This window comes from Helicoverpa zea, chromosome 20 (assembly GCF_022581195.2).
Source record: "Helicoverpa zea isolate HzStark_Cry1AcR chromosome 20, ilHelZeax1.1, whole genome shotgun sequence".
In the NCBI taxonomy this organism is placed as follows: domain Eukaryota; kingdom Metazoa; phylum Arthropoda; class Insecta; order Lepidoptera; family Noctuidae; genus Helicoverpa; species Helicoverpa zea.
The window spans coordinates 7,525,139-7,543,347 of NC_061471.1; the positions used below are offsets into that span (position 1 = coordinate 7,525,139).

General features: G+C 36.0%; 2 long non-coding RNA genes across 3 annotated transcripts in view; one reads left to right on the forward strand and one right to left on the reverse strand.

The window, feature by feature from the left end:
* Positions 1 to 6,022: 6,022 nt before the first annotated feature.
* The window catches only part of LOC124640492, a 43,947-nt gene continuing 31,760 nt past the window's right edge, over positions 6,023 to 18,209 (reverse strand). The window contains exons 1-2 of one of the 2 annotated variants that reach the window (XR_006985557.1): positions 17,552 to 17,706; positions 6,023 to 6,248 (exon numbers count right to left, since the gene is read on the reverse strand). This is a non-coding gene — a long non-coding RNA (uncharacterized LOC124640492). Of the gene's footprint in view, positions 6,249 to 17,551; positions 17,707 to 18,209 lie in introns of those variants that run through there. The other variant, XR_006985558.1, reaches the window with a different exon arrangement.
* On the forward strand, positions 15,777 to 17,494 carry LOC124640490. The gene is made up of 3 exons (XR_006985555.1): positions 15,777 to 16,092; positions 16,788 to 16,912; positions 17,249 to 17,494. It is a non-coding gene; the product is annotated as an uncharacterized LOC124640490 (long non-coding RNA).

Below are 18,209 nucleotides of genomic sequence, written 5' to 3' on the forward strand. Positions count from 1 at the left end.
ATTTTTACTCGAGTATTAAGGTTAAAGGGTTTCTAAAACCCTATCTAAACTATCTAAAGGGGGGGATCTAAAGTTGGTGAAATATGTACCTATTCGATGTTGTATGCTAGTATGCGCATTTGTTTATTGTACAAATCTCTTACGATTCACTTAATACTTAATGATTGATTACTTTTCTTCGTGTTGTTTGATTTTAATTTTACAAGCATTAGATATCTTACATATCTTCTATAACGAAGTGAAATCCAAAGTAATTAGATGTAATTAGGGTCCATTCTTAAACGTTTTGATACTTGTTTTCCTTCTGTCTCGCCGTTTAGAACTCATCTATAAAAGACATACGATGTTGTAACTAAGCGGTATGACATATTCTAAAGTGTCATTTACAAGTCTCCTTTACAAGTATTAATAATAAAATACTATTTGAATTGCAAAAGTTTCTGAAATCTTTGCGTGACTGTCCTACAATTTTGTTCAGTATTTCATCGAAGTAAGTACAAACCACCACTGTAACGAGAAAATAAGACAACCGGTCAAATATTTTTTTCAATTAAAACCCTTCACGATGGCAACCTTCATACTTAGGTATCTATTTACCCGACTGCCAAAGAAGGAGGGTAATGTTTTTCGAGTGTATGTAAGTATGTATGTATGTCTGTTCCTTTGTGACCTCCTGTAGCCTAAACGGCTTGATGGATTTTGATGTATGAGGTATCGTTAGATTTGTCTTGATTACGGGAGTGTCATAGGATACATTTTATCCTAAAAGTCCCACGGGATATTTTTTCTAAATTTCCCTTTAAAAAAATATGTATGCGGTATCATTAGATTCATTTCAATCACGGGAGTAATAATTAATATAGGATACGTTTTTTCTCAAAATTCCCACGGGAACATGTTAATTCTGCGTCAACGCAAAGCAACTCATGCGTTAGCAAGCAAAAAGATAGGGCGTGGCCTGGCATGCGGCGCGCGGCGCGGTGCGGAGGGGGATATGCTCGAGTATACAGCCCGAATGCGGGCACACGCATAAGGGCACACGTCGTTGACGGTCTTCAGCAGTAATGACTCACCTAATTCTTTTTCTTCTTCACTACCAACAGTCCAGATTGGCGGTAAATTTATGTTGCGGAGTAACATCACTCGTAATCTAAAGCCAAATGTCGTCGAAATAATTTAAAATGGTACTTACATATACATAGTCTTCTACATCTACAACATTTTCGTTAAATAAAAACAGCTAAAAAGTTATAAATAAAAGAATTATTATTAAAAAAACAAAATACCCGACTGCACACTAAAAAAAGAGTAAAACAAGCCCCACAATAATATTTAATTTATAAATATTGATGGAAAGCATCGCAGGCGGGGACCACCTTGACCGCCACCAACGAAAATTCTGCTAAATGGTGCACAACCGAAATGACTATAAATAAGCCTCTGTTGGTCCCCGCCTGCGATGCTTTCCATCAATATTTATAAATTAAATATTATTGTGGGGCTTGTTTTACTCTTTTTTTAGTGTGCAGTCGGGTATTTTGTTTTTTTAATAATAATTCTTTTTTTACAACCCTACTTGTAGAATCCCTTCCAGCAACATAATACTGTAACAATTCTAACCACATTCGTATAATTTTTTAAGCAAAATAGTCGTACTCTCACACGTTCTCGCTAACGACATGTCAGCGTTTCGAGGAACGTACGTGATGGCTCTGTTTGTACATGACACATGCACATAATATACATAAACACCATGTATTTACATAGCCCATATACTGAGAACGCAGGTATATTTCACCTTAGCGGGGAAACTAAGGAATTTCTCACTTAGTGATGTTATAGTTTGGTGTGGGAAAATGGTCCTTAGTGAAGTTGGTGTGGTTATTTTGGGTATAAGTCAAGCCTGCCTTTTTGTCGCATTCTTGTTTTGAGAATAAAATCCATCATCAACTTTTTTATCACCCCACTTAAGGACAAAGACATGTAAGGAAGAAATGAGCGTTATCATCGCGCTTGCTTAAGGAGCTTTACCTAGAATAGTTATAGCAATATTTGCCTGACCTAGTATCGCATATTCGTACTTGAGGGACTGGTAATGTGCTTTAACCAAACTCCTGTTTCTCGGATGGAAGAACTAAATGAAAATTGATTTAATTTCAATAAAACTTCGTTAACGTTTCTTTTTTCTTTTCAATCGTCATTTTCATTACCAGCCAATACTCAACAGCTATGCCTTGGATTACAAAGCCGACGAGACAGTTTGTTATAGACGTTGAATAAAAATAATAAGTAAACTATTTACCTGAACTATATCAATCAAAAATAATTCCGAAAAAACAGTCATCCAAGATAACCGGACAATTCAACAAACATCGAATGTTCCCGCCAATAACTGGTCAAAGTAAATATTGGTCGAAGCGAGACAACGCCGTGGTTTTTGAGAATTTCCAATGAAGGTCCGCTCGTGTTGTGTTTGTGTGTTTGTCCGGTCGGACGGTATCGTGTAATCTCGCTGTTTGCCGGCAGTTCGAGCATTGCCCGGTAATACTACACTATTGGTATTGCCTCCCTCGTTGTTCGTTATGTTACGGGGTTTTTGGTGCGTGACGTTTTTGTGTTGGCGTTGTTTTATCCAGGTGTAATGTCACAGTTGTAAAAAATATAAAATAAAATAGTTATAAAGTTTGGTTCATACCTTGAGTGCTGGCTTACAATATTAATTAAAGTCTAGTAATCTCTCTTTGCTTTAGTTTTCTCCCAATAATTTGCACAAAACAATATGATATTTTCTGTCTAGTTTTAGGCAATCGACTACTTAAACTTACCTAATTTATAATACCTGTCACAAATTTATTGGGCACTTTGTGTTATTTAGTCTTGATACTTGTCAGTCTTGTCTTTTACTAAAATCCAACTTGATCTTATCTTCAAATCCTTTCCACTTCACTCCCAATCTCGAGAGAGTGAACGAAAGCACAAAAGCAGGCCACTAACAAGCCGCCTAGTCCGTTCACAAGGCGAGTGCGCATGAGTGGCTCACTCGGTGCAAACACTTTGCATGCGATATTGCCTATTAATTGTACGTCGTTGATGAGCCTTCTATCTTCGAGAGCCTTTAATCATGATGGGTCATTTACATAATTGTGGGCGAGCAAATTGGAAGGTTGAAAAAATATCTTCAGTGTTTATGTGAGTAGCTATTTGCGAAATATTTGCTGGCAAACGACTGATATCATAACAGGAGTATTTTAACCACTTCACTGTCCACAATGCAGACACAATAGTTGAACAATCGGTGTATATCACATACATATGACTCATTGGATAAGGAAGTTATTAAGCTTTAATATAGTTTTCAACGCCTCTAATTACTATAGGAAGTTAATCACTATAATTGAATCTTTGGAAACTGACCAAAGCATCTAAAGTCAAAAGCTAGAAAGGAGTAGTTAACCGAGCTGATAGTTATTTTAATAAATCATAAAGATAAAAATTTTGGTTTTACCATTTCTTATTCCTAGCAAAAACTGTGGTGAAGACTTTGAATAAACTATGTTATTTCATATAAAAATCAGTCTGACAGACTCACTGAAACATAATTTTAAAACTACACACTTACATAACAGACATACATCCACCACAACAGCTTCAATTAACCTAATTCCTGGCAACCCAACAGCACATACGTAGCGATTTCACAAGGAGCTACTATACAGGCTAGACTACTAAGTACAGCATAGTATATTGATCAGAGCGAGGCTGGGACAAACACTGCGGTCGTTGAAGCCGGTGCCCTTTGATCATGACGACCCGCCGACCGAACGCCACTTGTTATCGTCATGCTGTGGGAGTAACAGAAGGTTAAGGGTGTGGTACTGGGTTATTGTTTAACGGTATGATTGATAAAGTGGTTGAGTTATTGTTGGGTTTGATTCCTGTTTGAGAGTAAATCATCCGTGCTCATAATAGCATGTGGTGTAGGAGTTTTGATCTTGGTCCAATATAAGGAGATTAAGTTATGTTAATTAGTTCATATAGGAGGCAGGTAATCTCTGGATGGAATGGATCCCATACTGTTATGCTATAGGAACATTTTCCCGGAATACTAGATGATAGCAATATGTGACAGTTGAGCTATGAACACAATTTTTAGCTAGCGAGGTATTCGGAAACTTACCTAAATCAAGTTCAGAATTCAGGTCCAATTTAGGACCGTTTGATTCCCTGACCACATTAATTATAAAAAGATATTCTATCAGAAGACTTATTTAACACAAAGTATATAATCTTGTTCCATGAAACTTCTGAGCCCACTTCCAGTGGCGCCGTTGTCTCATGCGGCCCCAACAAAGTGCTTCCCATGTGCCGCTTTGATGGCAAATGTCTACAGTAATGCAGTTTTTGATATGTCACTAGCGGCCATCTTTGTTCGTGTAGTACCTTTGTGATTATAATGCGGAGGCTTTGCGGTGATGCCACTCTAAATATATTATGTAGGAGAGGATCTACCTGCATGGTTTTGTCCCTTATTTTCTTTCTTTTGTTTTTATTTTGAGAGAATTTGTGTGGAAGAAATAAGGGAATGTTTTTGTTTCAAAAATATACGAGAAAGATGCTCTGGAAAACTATGAGTTTATTACAGCACATGGTTTTCTGCTAGCAAGAAGAACATAAATTACAAAAGAAAGGCATGATTCATGTTTTTGCGACTACACTGATCAAGGTAATTTTAATGTTGCGTAGTGGTATTCACCAAGACACTTCCTCATCTCGAAGAATACAGTTTATTAGAATATGATTATGTCACGAAATTGTTTCAAGTTTTGAATCAAGGAAATCACAACTCCCTGTTACTTCTGACTTACAAGATAATAATAATACTTACAGTACATACTACATAAGGCACATACAACCATTAATTCATTTCAAATACCTACATAGGATAATCTACTAAGACCCTTTAAAAGAAGTGGGGGTAGAAAAAGCAGGCTGGTTGCAACAACGGCAAACAACGCCCTCTCCTGGTGATTTGGGCATTTATTAAAAAGCACACAATACCCAGCCACTACACTGAGATCGCTCTTTTCTATTTTATTTTTAATATTAAACCCCCCGGCTACTGCTCGTCTGTACAGAGTAGTGTGAGGACAGAGAGATTATAAAAAATATATTTTTGATTACTTTTATGTTCTGCTTTTGTGGAATGTTTTTTTTAATGATTTTTTACTTGTAGCTCGTAGCAGCGAAGAAGTTTTTTTTCTAAACTATAAAAATTTATGAGGAATTACCTACTGTAGTACGTGGAGTTACATAAAACTTATATAATAATAAAATAATCATACTTCCATTCCCTGCCTGACAAAGAAAAAATAATCTGCTAGTATAGAAAAATGTAATAAATATACTTCAGTTTGCATTATAAACAACTTATTTCTAAATGCACATCTTGAAACATTCGTAACATTGTTTTTTAGATAATAAAGTTAGAGCACAAAACTCGACTAAATGAGTACCTAGGTACCTACTACAAAACTATAAAAAAAAAATTGCAACCTCTGTTCCTCCCTGCTCTGTACCCATCGCTTTCCAGGGAGGCCGTCGGAGGGCCCTCCACAGCTATTATTGAGATTCAGACGGCGGACTCTTCATCATATCTCCTCACTGCCTGAAACGTGTACTCTTGCAATAACTGTTTATGTAATTCGCAACTTTATTGCTATGTCTACTGAATTTTGTAGAACTCTGGAATTTTGTACATAGGTAAGTATTTTTATTTTGAAGATTTTAGTTTAGTCGGAAGTGGGTAATTCTTGAAACTCAGGTGTTTATTTTGTGTGTTGTTATTTCCTTAATCAGATTTCGACTAAAACTCTCTCTAACTCATGAAACCGCCACTCGGGCTCCCAAGATACAGGCCTAGCCTAGTTTGGGGACCGCCGATCCAAGAAAGCAATGTCTGCTACTACAATATAGTTACACCTAACCAATGCACCTTACTTAATTTTAAGGCAAACAAATTGTATGTAACTGTGGATAAATAAAATTTTATTATTTATTTATTTCAATGTGGAATTCGCTGTGTATTGTCACTCTTTCCCATCTTGCCGGTTTGCTGTGCTGTGTTGATTTCGCCACACATCGTAGTACATTGGCAACTGGTGAAACTTGTGCGTCTTCTTCGAAAGGAGGACATTCTCAAACCGTCGAGATCTTTTTTAAAGATATCCTATCAAAGATATACGATGTAACTGAAACACAAATAAAATTGTGTTACATATTACCATACTCCAAATGTTTTTACTCCAAAACAAAGACAACATAACTAAAAAGGTAACTTTAACATTATAGTCTAATCAGGAACTTTATATTTTCCAGCTACTTGCAGCATTTTGTTGGTAATGTTTTGGATAGAGACTGCAGTGGTAGGGACAAACAGACAAGCGAGCGATTACCAAAGCGAGCCGATTGCTATCGGCTCTGGACATCGCGTGCGCGTATAACGTTGCTATGTAGGGTATGAGGCATAAGCGGCAGCGATTTGATAAAGCTTAGCTGTGTGTTTGGGCATGTATTCTATAAAAATATTGCTAGGATTAGAACTCCTATCTAACTCATCTGATAAAAATTAAATAAGTGTAATCGACACCATAATTTAGCGAAGTAACTTTGGGACGAAAACTGCGTTTATTTAAATAATGTCGGGACACCTTTTCACACACGGTTGGTTAGCCCCATGGTAAGTTATTAATTAACTTGTGTTATGGGTGCTAACACAACTGATAAACTACATATAGCTAAATATATACTGTTAGATATGAATCCTCCTTGCTACCAACCTGGACTGACCAGGCTGGTATAGAAGAAGAAGTTATGACGGATAGAAGGATGACGGACGTTGAAGATGTCACATCGTGATCTTATAATTAATTATCGATATTGTATTTGCTATTCAAAGTTTGCTTCTGCTAAATCCTTTGTAAGAAATAAACCTTACCAGGTTAAATGTTTATAGACGTGTGTTATTCATTTTCAAGTACCACTTCTGATCTGACCTCTAAGATCAGAAGTGGGATCGCCACGCGTTCTTTACCCTTTGCCATCTGAATCCAATAATTATTTATTTTGTTCATGAAATTACACGTCAACTGTAAGTAAGTCTTATTTCTTACATTCGAGGGCATTCCCGTGAAAAACGACGAAACAGTTATAATCTCACGAATCGCGCTGCGACAATATGAATGCTCCTCATGCGCTGGGTGTAATATCCTACAACATACTAGTACTCAGAAGCCCAGGATATGCGGATGAATTGGTCACGCAATACAAGTCTTGGATAAAAATTGCGAGAAGAAAAGTGACAGCCACTGTAGCTTCTTTGTAAAACAAAAAGCGATCGGATCCTGGAAACACTGAAGACTGTCCACCAGCTGGAACTCTCACAGAGCGATATTACGGAGATTCCTTACAATAGCAGATTAGTGCTTTAGTGTTAACCCCTTGGATTTCTTTTCAAACATTTTGATTTCTTACACATAGTCCCCAGGCCGGCGAACAAATTTTTTTTTGATACATATACATTTAAGACTTTGTGAGTGTCTTCCTTACGATGAGTCCGACAAACTTTTCGAATGCGCAAATTTTGGTGCCGCTGCGTTTTTTAATGCTTGACTCCTGAAATTGTCGATATGACGTCACTATGGCTCTTCGTACATAGACGTTTCATTTTTTGAGATTCGTTTAATAAAGTTAACTAGAGAATGGTGGTCAACTTGTCCGATAAAGATCGTGCTGCGTTTGGAGTGTCCACCATCCTGAAAATGTCGGTATGACGTCACTACGACTCTTCGTACATACACGTTTCATTTTTTGAGGTTTGTTTAATAAAGTTAACTAGAAAATTGTGGTCAACTTGTCCGATAAAGATCATGCTGCGTTTGGAGTGTCCACCATCCGAAACATGTCGATATGACGTCACTGTGTCTCCCCATACATACATGTCGGTCAAATACAACAATGATAGATAATACTATTCTTATTGCAAATATCGACTTGTCCGACAAATGTAGTGAGGCAAATTGATGATTGAATGATGAGTCAGTTCGACAAGAAAATGAGGAAAAAATATTACAATTGGAAGAAGTTTATTCTTTTTGTCAATTTCTGACTTAAATATTCACGTGCATTATTTAAGTATATTAAATTGGCATACTACTTACCAATTTTAATTACTATTTTAGAAAAAGTAGCCTGACTAAGACGTATTGTTGATAGTTTATATTATGTTAAGGAATAATATCCCACATCTATTAATGGACTATATATCAATCAAAAGGTCTTTTTAAGTGCAACATTTTGTCTCAACATACCACTTATCAATTCTTAGTATTTTAGAAGATATAGCCCAAATAAGGCGTATTATCGATAGGTTTTACTATGTTAGGGAATAATGTCCCACCTCTAGGTATGAACCATATGTCAATCGAAAGATCTTTTTAAGCGCTATATTCCGTCTTAACATACCACTTACCGATTCTTAATATTTTGGAAGACATAACTGACCTAAGGCATATTATTGATACTTTACATTGTGTTAAGGAATAACATCTCACTTGAAGTTATGAGCCATATTTCAATCAAAAGATCTTTTTAAGCGCAAGGTTGTATTAGCATAACTCCGACAAATTGTTAGTACTTTAAAAGCTAGAGCTTTTCTAAGAATATATTATCGGTAGGTTCTGTCAAGCTTATCCATTACTTCTATAGTAACAAATTATATATTATTTGAAAACCCTTTCCAAATGAAACATTTCGTGTTAACATACTTCCGACAAATTGTTAGTAGTTTAGAAGCTAGAGCTTATTTAAAATTATAATTATTGATAGATGTTTTCAAGTAAATAAATCCCATCTCTAGTAATGAGTTATACATCATTCAAAAGACGTTTTTAAATGCAACATTTCATATTAAAAAAACTTCGGCGAATTGTTAGTATTTCAGAAGCTAGAGCTTATATAAGATTATTTTATCGATAGGTGTTTTCAAGTTAATAAATCCCTCCTGTAGTAATGATACATATATCATTCGAAACGACTTTCTAAATGCAACATTTACTATTAACATACTTCACACCAATTGTCAGTACTTTATACCAAATCTTAAAATATATCTATATTTTCCGGACGGTGGACACTCCATATGCAGCATGATCTTTGTCGGACAAGCTTACCACAATTTTCTAGTTAACTTTATTAAACAAATCTCAAAAAATGAAACAGGTATGTACGAAGAGTCGTAGTGACGTCATACCGACATTTTCAGGATGGTGGACACTCCAAACGCAGCACGATCTTTATCGGACAAGTTGACCACCATTTTCTAGTTAACTTTGTTAAACGAATCTCAAAAAATGAAACAGGTATGTACGAAGATTCATAGTGACGTCATATCGACATTTTCAGGATGGTGGACACTCCAAACGCAGCACGATCTTTATCGGACAAGTTGACCACCATTCTCTAGTTAACTTTATTAAACGAATCTCAAAAGATGAAACGTGTATGTACGAAGAGCCATAGTGACGTCATATCGACAATTTCAGGAGTCAAGCATTAAAAAACGCAGCGGCACCAAAATTTGCGCATTCGAAAAGTTTGTCGGACTCATCGTAAGGAAGGCACTCACAAAGTCTTAAATGTATATGTATCAAAAAAAAATTTGTTCGCCGGCCTGGGGACTAACAGAATATCGAATATCGAAGGAAGTGACCATGAACAGCCATGTTGAAGTCACAAGTTACACATTTATGACCATCTATCCGATGTTTAGATTATGATAGGTGCGGATAGTGCATCTACCTCTAAAACTCAGGAATAGATCTTGTTGTAGTATGAGGTATAAATAAGCCTAGCGTTGAGAAAGAAGTGTTGTACATCATGACGCTACTTTTCATCACGTCGGCAGACAACTACATAAAAGTGAAGCCTTAGATTACCAATTGTTAAAACTATTTGAATGTTTAGTGTGATATATGATTTGTTACACTAAAAATAATTTTGAAGAGTAATTGTACAATGATGATGATGATGATGTCAAAGTTATAATTAAGTCATGGATTTATTTCTTTGAAAACTTAGATCCTTCAAATGAATGGTCAGCAGTGGCCGAGCGAAATGTGACCTCCTTGGCTTTCTTTGAGAGCTGCTCTGACCTCTAAGAATACATATTGTAACACCCAGACCACGACCAACAAGCATGCTCATCACACAAAATGTCGACCGAACCGGGAATCGAACCCGGGACCTCAGGTCCGGCAGTCCGGCTTGGTGACCTTTGCGCCACAGAGGTCGTCAAACGTTTATGTACATACCTACTGTTTGAAAGCATGCGAGAAGCAAAAAGAAAAGTGACATAAATATCAGTGATGCACTATACCCATAACCGAACCATTTTCAGTAGTCAAATTGCCGATTTGGGCAATGGGCAAGTACACGACTGGTTATAATTAGGTATTCAATGGTGCAACTCACCCTACTTAGCTGACTTCAAGACTTAGAACAATATTGTTTTATGAAAGTTTGTCACTTGAACTGCACGATAAGTAGTAAGGCAGGCTAGATATAACAAAGTCAATTACAAGGGTTGTGCAAAGTTTAACAGCGGAGGTTGTTTGGCGCTAACCTCCGATATTCTAAACTTTATTTATAACCGAATTCTTTATTCATCGCCTTTAGATATAAGAGCCAATAGTACCTATATGATAATTATTTATCATATTTCTTTATACGGATTTGAGTTATACGTCCAAATATGGGACTATTGATACTCAACCTGTTTACTAGACCGCAGGTTCAGTTTTCTTTAGGGGTGAGGCAACGTAAATTAACAATGGGATAAATAGAGGTGTAGATAACAGTGTTTATAATATGTAGTTATCCGTGAAGAACGAAGGTCTCTAGAGACATATTGGTGCATGATAATTTGAAACGTAATATAAGCTTAAACTACTTAAGAGTTGATGCAACGGATACCACCAATTAACTATCAACAACTTGATCCATCCCCTTTCACGCCGACTATCAAGAAATTGTCACCACATTAATTTATCGACACATCCGACACTATATGACAAACAAATTCAACCAGTCAACTAGTTCCACAGGTAGGTAGTGCAAAGTTTATCTGCAACTTATGGAGGGTAGTTGCAAACGTCGACAGGTGTATGGCTAATAGTTCGAAATTCAAAGTTGTAGTCGAACAGGGTGGAAGGTAAACACTAGGCCATCTGGCGGGGTATGTCGTATGTACGCAGTCTTGTCGCCCTAGTGTAGTGAGGGCGCTTCGGGTTTGGTGTTGCGGTGTTTTGGTTGGAATGTTTTTTGCATGTTTTTTTTTTAAGAAAGGGAAATATGTCTGTTCTTAATTTTAGCTTTCTTGTTTTATTTATAAGTGGTACCAGCTAAATATGAGACGTTTCATGTCAATTTTCAACGATATTCTATGATGATTAATAATCAAATCTTTTGTGACAAAAGATTTTTATGCTTAAATTGTTGCTAATCTCGTCATCTTGCGGATCATTCGTTAAAGCAGAAAAAAATACTTTTTTGCGAATGTCTAAAATTTAAAAAGGGATATTCTATCTGATATTATTTACTGACATTTTAAATAAAATTTCCTAATTCACAAAAATAGTGGCATGAACGTCAGTAACTGGCATAAAATGCGAAAGTAAAGGCCCAAATGTTCGAACTGCAGTCGTCGTATTACAATACCAAGTGCGTGCATTTGTCTTATGAGGGAGAAGTAATTGACAGCTTCAAGGAGCGCCTGGTGCAAAAACATGGCGAATTTTTATTGCTGTCAAACCACTTGTGCAATGCAAGCAATACTCGCTGCACTTGTGGGAGAATGGATAGGGCTCGTTTTGATGTTGTGGTGTTAATTGTTGGGTAAAATTATTCCTTTTGTTTTCAGGTTTTACATTTTTAAATGATTTTTTTTTTCTGAAAAATTTCTTTTTTGGTAAATGTTTTTGCATCTGATAACTCCATCATTGTATTTTTTGTCGGTCTATTCACACGGTTATTTTCGCCTCCTCATAATGTCATTTCATTATTAACTTATAGAAGAAGGTTTACATAATATTTTTCCCGTTACCCTGATAAAAAATGCGTTGTAAGAACTTAATTAATGCCACAATAAATAACCATACGGTTTCAACTCTACCACAGCTCCCATGAGCATACCAACCAGAAAATACATTTGATAACATACCCATAAAATACTTTTATCGTGAAAATAATCACAACTTACCAACGTAACCCCCACTTAACCGAAGCTCAAGTGTTCCCCACGGGGTAGCGTGTACCCCGTAGCGTGGGGTATCTTGTACCCCTGAGGATAGCCCGGTTATTGCTCGCGGGTACAACCCTCAAATTGAATATTTTATTAATTTAAACTCGCCCAAAAATTGTCTGTTAATTTTAAATTGGTACGTTTTAGTTCGTTTGTAAATGGTCTGAGTGTTTTAGTAACTTTGTTCTTTTAATTGAGTATACCGGAGCAGTTCCTTGTTACACGCTTAAAAAGTACTAAAAACTTATACTATAAGGATTAATTGTTTTACTTGAATACATTTTTATTCCTCACCTATGTTTATTCTTATTTTTCTTCGTATGAACTTCATGTCAAAGCCGATGTTTCATGAAAGCACACCGATAGCTGGCTTGATGATTAGCTGACAGTTTATTTTGAAAGTAAACGTGAGTCCAATCAAACTTTTCTATCGTTCTGGTACTTCTCGGATACCTGATCATTGTAATGTGCATACTACGATTCATCTTTCAATCATAGTTGCTACTATTCATCTCTATACTGATTTATGTGTCCGATCAGTCGACTAAAAATTGCAGGGCTCAGAAAGTTGATAGATCAGACTTGACAGTTATATACTGTTTTGATGAAATATTTCGAATAAGTATTTGTTTTAGCATTATATTAATGCTATCAAATAAAAATCATTATAAACCGTGATTTTGAATGTCTTACTTAATGTCCATCAGCGTGAACATTTGTGCTAAAGGGTGCAGGACATATGGGCAACATTATGGCCGGGTTTTATTAACTCTGGCTGTCACTCAATTTGTAGTATTAGCCATGTTGCGAAGCGGCATGGCTTATGTGTGTACAGGGGGAGGTTTTATGCATCGCGAATATTTTGGTTCCTTTAGAATAGAATACCTATGACTGTGTATTTTTTACAGACAGTTAGATTTTTTATAAGTTTGAGATGTAGTTAATGTTCTATAAAGTATAACAAAACTGCATACACATATGCCGGTTGCTACAGTCCTTTTTATATTTTTTTAATAATTAATAATGTTTCACGCGTTTTTTTTTTACTTTTGTTTTTCGTTGTTTTATTCAAAAAACCTCACGCTGACTTTATAAGAAGCCGTTTACCAAATCCAAAAATAAAAAAAAAATGGTAAACCAAAAACGCATCTTTAAAAAGGCACAAACATTGGGCTGAGTTTCCGCTAATTCCCGCTAAGCCCACTAATGCTTGTAGGAACGCTAATTACAGGTCGATAACACTTCGTTAGGAAAATTAAAGTACTTCACACTTAAACTCGGTAAAGCTTCGGAAATGTGAGGATTTTTTTTTTTTCGTTTTTTTCTTGCTGGTTGGCTTACTTGGGTTACGAGGAATCCGCTAATGTTTCGCACGTCTGTCTACGTTTGTTTTAGTGAGTGTGCAAATTCTTGAGTGTGACGAAAACTTGAAATTAAAAAATAATGCTAATTTTACTAAAACAAAATGTATAGGTCTATAACAAGTAATTAATTATTATTATCACCATCAGAAAGTACATTTCGCGGTCAATAATTAAGTTATTAGGAAATCTATCAGTCAGCGTTATTTAAAATAAACCTTACATAAACTATATTTCTTTTTCTCAACCCCCTGTACAACATCAATAAGCCGGAATACCGCAGGCGTTTAGCCGCTGACAGCCATTGTCCCGCCCCAACAGTTCGACATGCGCGGGAGTCGAACCTGGGGCCGAATGTTGTGCACAACAATAATTGATTTAGTAACGCGTGAAATTCCATAGTACAGAGTAACTATGGGGTTTGTTTTGATTTTCGCTTCGGTTAATTTTAATAAAGTTATTTTGTGTACCATTAATAGTTATGACGGCAGAGTAATAGAACGGGTGCTTACTTTATATTATTTATTTATGATTATGAATTCCGGCGTGAAATATTCATACATTATTGAGAGTTGGGTTAAATGGAAGTGGATATAATTTGGTATTTTTGTGGTAAATGTGTATGTAATAATGGATGAACTTAGAATATACTTTCGTACAATTTATGTCTATAATATTTGTGCCTTTTCATAGCCTAATAAAAATTGCTAATTACATATAATGTTCTACGTTGCTTTTCCTTTGATTTTGACTTGCATTATCAAACCGTGATAGAACTTGATCAGACTTGAGTTAATGTCTATAAAAATAATAAACATTGAACTTAAAAAATAAATCTAATTTCACTAGCGTATAAAATACCGAAAAGCTCTTATAAAAAATAGAAAACATTTTAAACTTTAAACCAAATTCATTAATCTAAACCCCGCGTAATGAGATCAGCAATCAAAACCGAACTCAATAAAATTAAAAATAAACAGTATTATTCACATATGGCGCCTACAACTTACCCTCAGAAATGCCCCAAAACATGAACTGCCTCAATAAAACATCGATAAGTATATTCAACGGAACTCCGGATTTATTCAATGAATTCCGTAAAATCCGAATGCATTTATTCAATGATTCGACGTGTTATTATTATTCAGTAGTGTTGAGATAATCCGGAATAATAAAAATCTCTGTGCTATGCCCTCTGGGCTTTGGAGGGATGTAGGATGTGTGGAGGATAATCTTTGGGATAGGATGATCGTAATGTGGGGTGATATTGACTGCTATTTTTTATTGACAATTAGTAACATGCGAAAAAGATTGCTACGAGTAAGTCTTGGACATGCTCTCAGAAAATTCTGATAACGAATGTGTCTAACATTGAAATAATTTTTGTGAAATGGCCTTTGTATCGAGGAAGGCTGTATCGTAAATTAGTATTTTTGTAAAGTTACTAGTATTTTGTGTAAGGCCGAATTCCTGCAATTGTCAAAGCATTTTCCACTATAAGTCTTTTAAAATTAATTGTGTGGGCAGCATAAGTAAAACAATGATTTCCATAATTTTATACACCGACTGCAAAATCGCAGCTCTACTCTCCAAGCGGCAATCGCAATCGTCATCACATGTAAAGCCCGCGTTAAATCGCAAGGGTGCGCACAGGGGAGTAGACCGAAAACAACACGATTTGTATTTATATCTAAACCGTGCCTTTGTCGTGCGATTAGCAGCGTATTGTCGCGACAAATGGGCGCAAGTGTGCGGGGGTACTTAGCTGGCTTATGTAGGGTATAGTGGGGTTAAACGGTATGAGGTCTTCGCGTGGGTGTTGAGATGTATTGAAAGGAGTAATTTTTGATTTATTGTGTGATTTGAAATGATTGAGTTTTTGTGTTTTATTGATCATTTTGACAACTTTATATTTTATATGGTAACAATAACTCGTAGTAATATTAAAAAGCATGTCAAAATTAATTCTTACACTAGTTTCAAGAATAAGTGTTGAGTGCGTTTTAGTCAGAATTTCCTGTACTCTTAACTTAATCATATATTTCTTTTTACAGAGGGAACAACTCTCGTCTACTGATTAAAAATCCTTGCACCGTTGTCCTCTGGAAGAATTTCCAAAAACAGATATCTATTTATCCAACACACCTACCAAGCAATTACTATCGCCATCACAGGAGTACAGTCGCGTCCAAAACACAACTACATTAGGTACAATCAGCAACAGCGGTACAACGTCACTCGGAGACTGTTACGCACGGACGCGCCCTCCGAGTGCTAATGAGAGATAATCCCGGGACTCTGCCTTGATTTCTGTTGCAGACCCTGCCAGTATGAAGAGTGTGATCACAGAAGGCTAACTCGGAAAAAGTTGAAAAGGTGATGAAATGAAAAAAAATACTTTAACTACTTTCAATTCGCTTCCTTATGTATGTAAGCGAGTAATACACCAATGGACATAAAAATAATGCACATTATAGAAGGCAATAAATTATTGAGTATTTTCTTATCAATCTGCGACTGAATTCTTGAAATAGATTGTAGCGACTACTGCAGAAAGGATGATGATTGATATTTCATTATAAACGCGGTTGGGCAAAGAATCCATAAGAAGAGAAAAGCAAAGGAACGACGAATCCAACAATAACAAAACTAAATTATTCTTCCAAACATCTTCTGGACTATATTCATGTTTGTACAAGTAACGTTAGTCCCTTCCATTTCTGTGCTTTTATCTGTCATGTGGCCCTGTCTCCCGTCTCTCCCCCAGCCTCGTAATTTCTATTGCAATGATCCCGGCGCGACAAGGGTTGTATACAACACTGTGTTTTTATTGCATAAACGTGCTGCGACAATTAAATACTATTGGGGGTGTGGATTACAATTTTAATTAGACTTTTGTGACACAAAGATTAGAGGGAAAATGTTTTTTTTTGAGGATATTAGATTAAATTGTAATTTGATTTCCCTTTTTCTTTATTTTTCTTGCCATGTTTATTAGGATATTAGGATGTTGATTTTGCTAATTTGCTATTTATCTAGGTATCTGAACCGAATTAAAATGGTCGTTACAGTGGCCCCGCCCTGGCTTACAAGGGGCCCCAGAAGGAACATGTTAAGATTTCATGCTGCTCTCACAGCGGGAAGGATCTTATGATGAAAGACCATATTTTGAAAATGTTAGTGCTCAAAAACAACAGTAAGTAGTATTGGTCCCAAAATCTTTCAAAATTACATTTAATTTTTATTTCTGACCCAATTCCATAGCTCTCAAGTATAATATACACCCATACAAGGAAATAAGTACACGTTATAGTATTCCGTTCATTTTTACAGCGTCGAATAAGTCTACCAAGAAAGAAGGGTGTGTCTTTTTCATAAAGGCGAATTTAATATTTGAAACTTAATTTCATGAGATGAATCTTGCTTCTCAGAAGCTGAGACGTGTAATAAAAAGTTTTAGCTTAAGCGAAGATATAGGTGCTTGGATATGCATATATTGTCTACAATCTTAGCATTTTGATATTTTTTGTAGGTATTCAAGCTGAAAAAAGAAGCCAAATTATATTGAGCCATTATAATGCATGGTTAAGATTGAAAAATTGACAAAAATTTTATAGTAATGAATTGAAGAGAAGGTACAAATATAGAATGGAAAGGGAACATTTTCGTCAACCATTAAATACTCGACCAGCAAAAATAATTTTTATCTGCACCCATAAAAACCAGTACAAATTTCTATGAAAACTCAACCCGACCATTATAAAACAATTGTGCGCCCTACAACTATGTCATTAGGTCACAATTAAAATTTATAAGCAAACACGCTGTACGGTACCTATCTGTTGATTTTATCTGCCGGCCGACCAATGAGCAAACAGAATTTGAATAAAGAACTGGACTAATGGAACGGGCGATGTTTGCCGATGTTTGCCGAGTCGCGCGATAACGAATAGATGCGAGTTGCGAGTAAACACGGGCGCGAGTTAGCTAGCTAGCGGGTAAACTGTGACCTGGCGAATAAATACCATGAGCGAGTGGCGTGCGAGTGATAAATAGCTGGTCTGATGCTTTGGGGGTAATTACATAGAGTTTTTAGATGCGGGATGCGAAATATAGCCAGTGGAATGTGCCTACCTTTTCTGCTGTATTCAAAAATTATATATTAAATGACAATTAATATTAGCCTATAAATTTCAAGAAGGGTGCAAGTGTATTTATTGTGCGATATTGAATAGACAGCCAGCTACTACTAAGTAATTAAATTGTACCAAAACTTTAAGCTTCTTAGAACAAGAGATTGCCTTTCAGCAAAGCATGTACCTATTCTTAAATTGTCCTTTATCTTGGTAGTAGGTAAAAACCTGCGATCGTAAGGACACCAGTGACTGAAACATAATATGTCTCTAGTGACAAATAAAACTAAAAATGTTGAAAGCCTTGCCTCACATTAAAAACACAAAGAGCTATAATTTGTAACATACTCGTAACTCGTC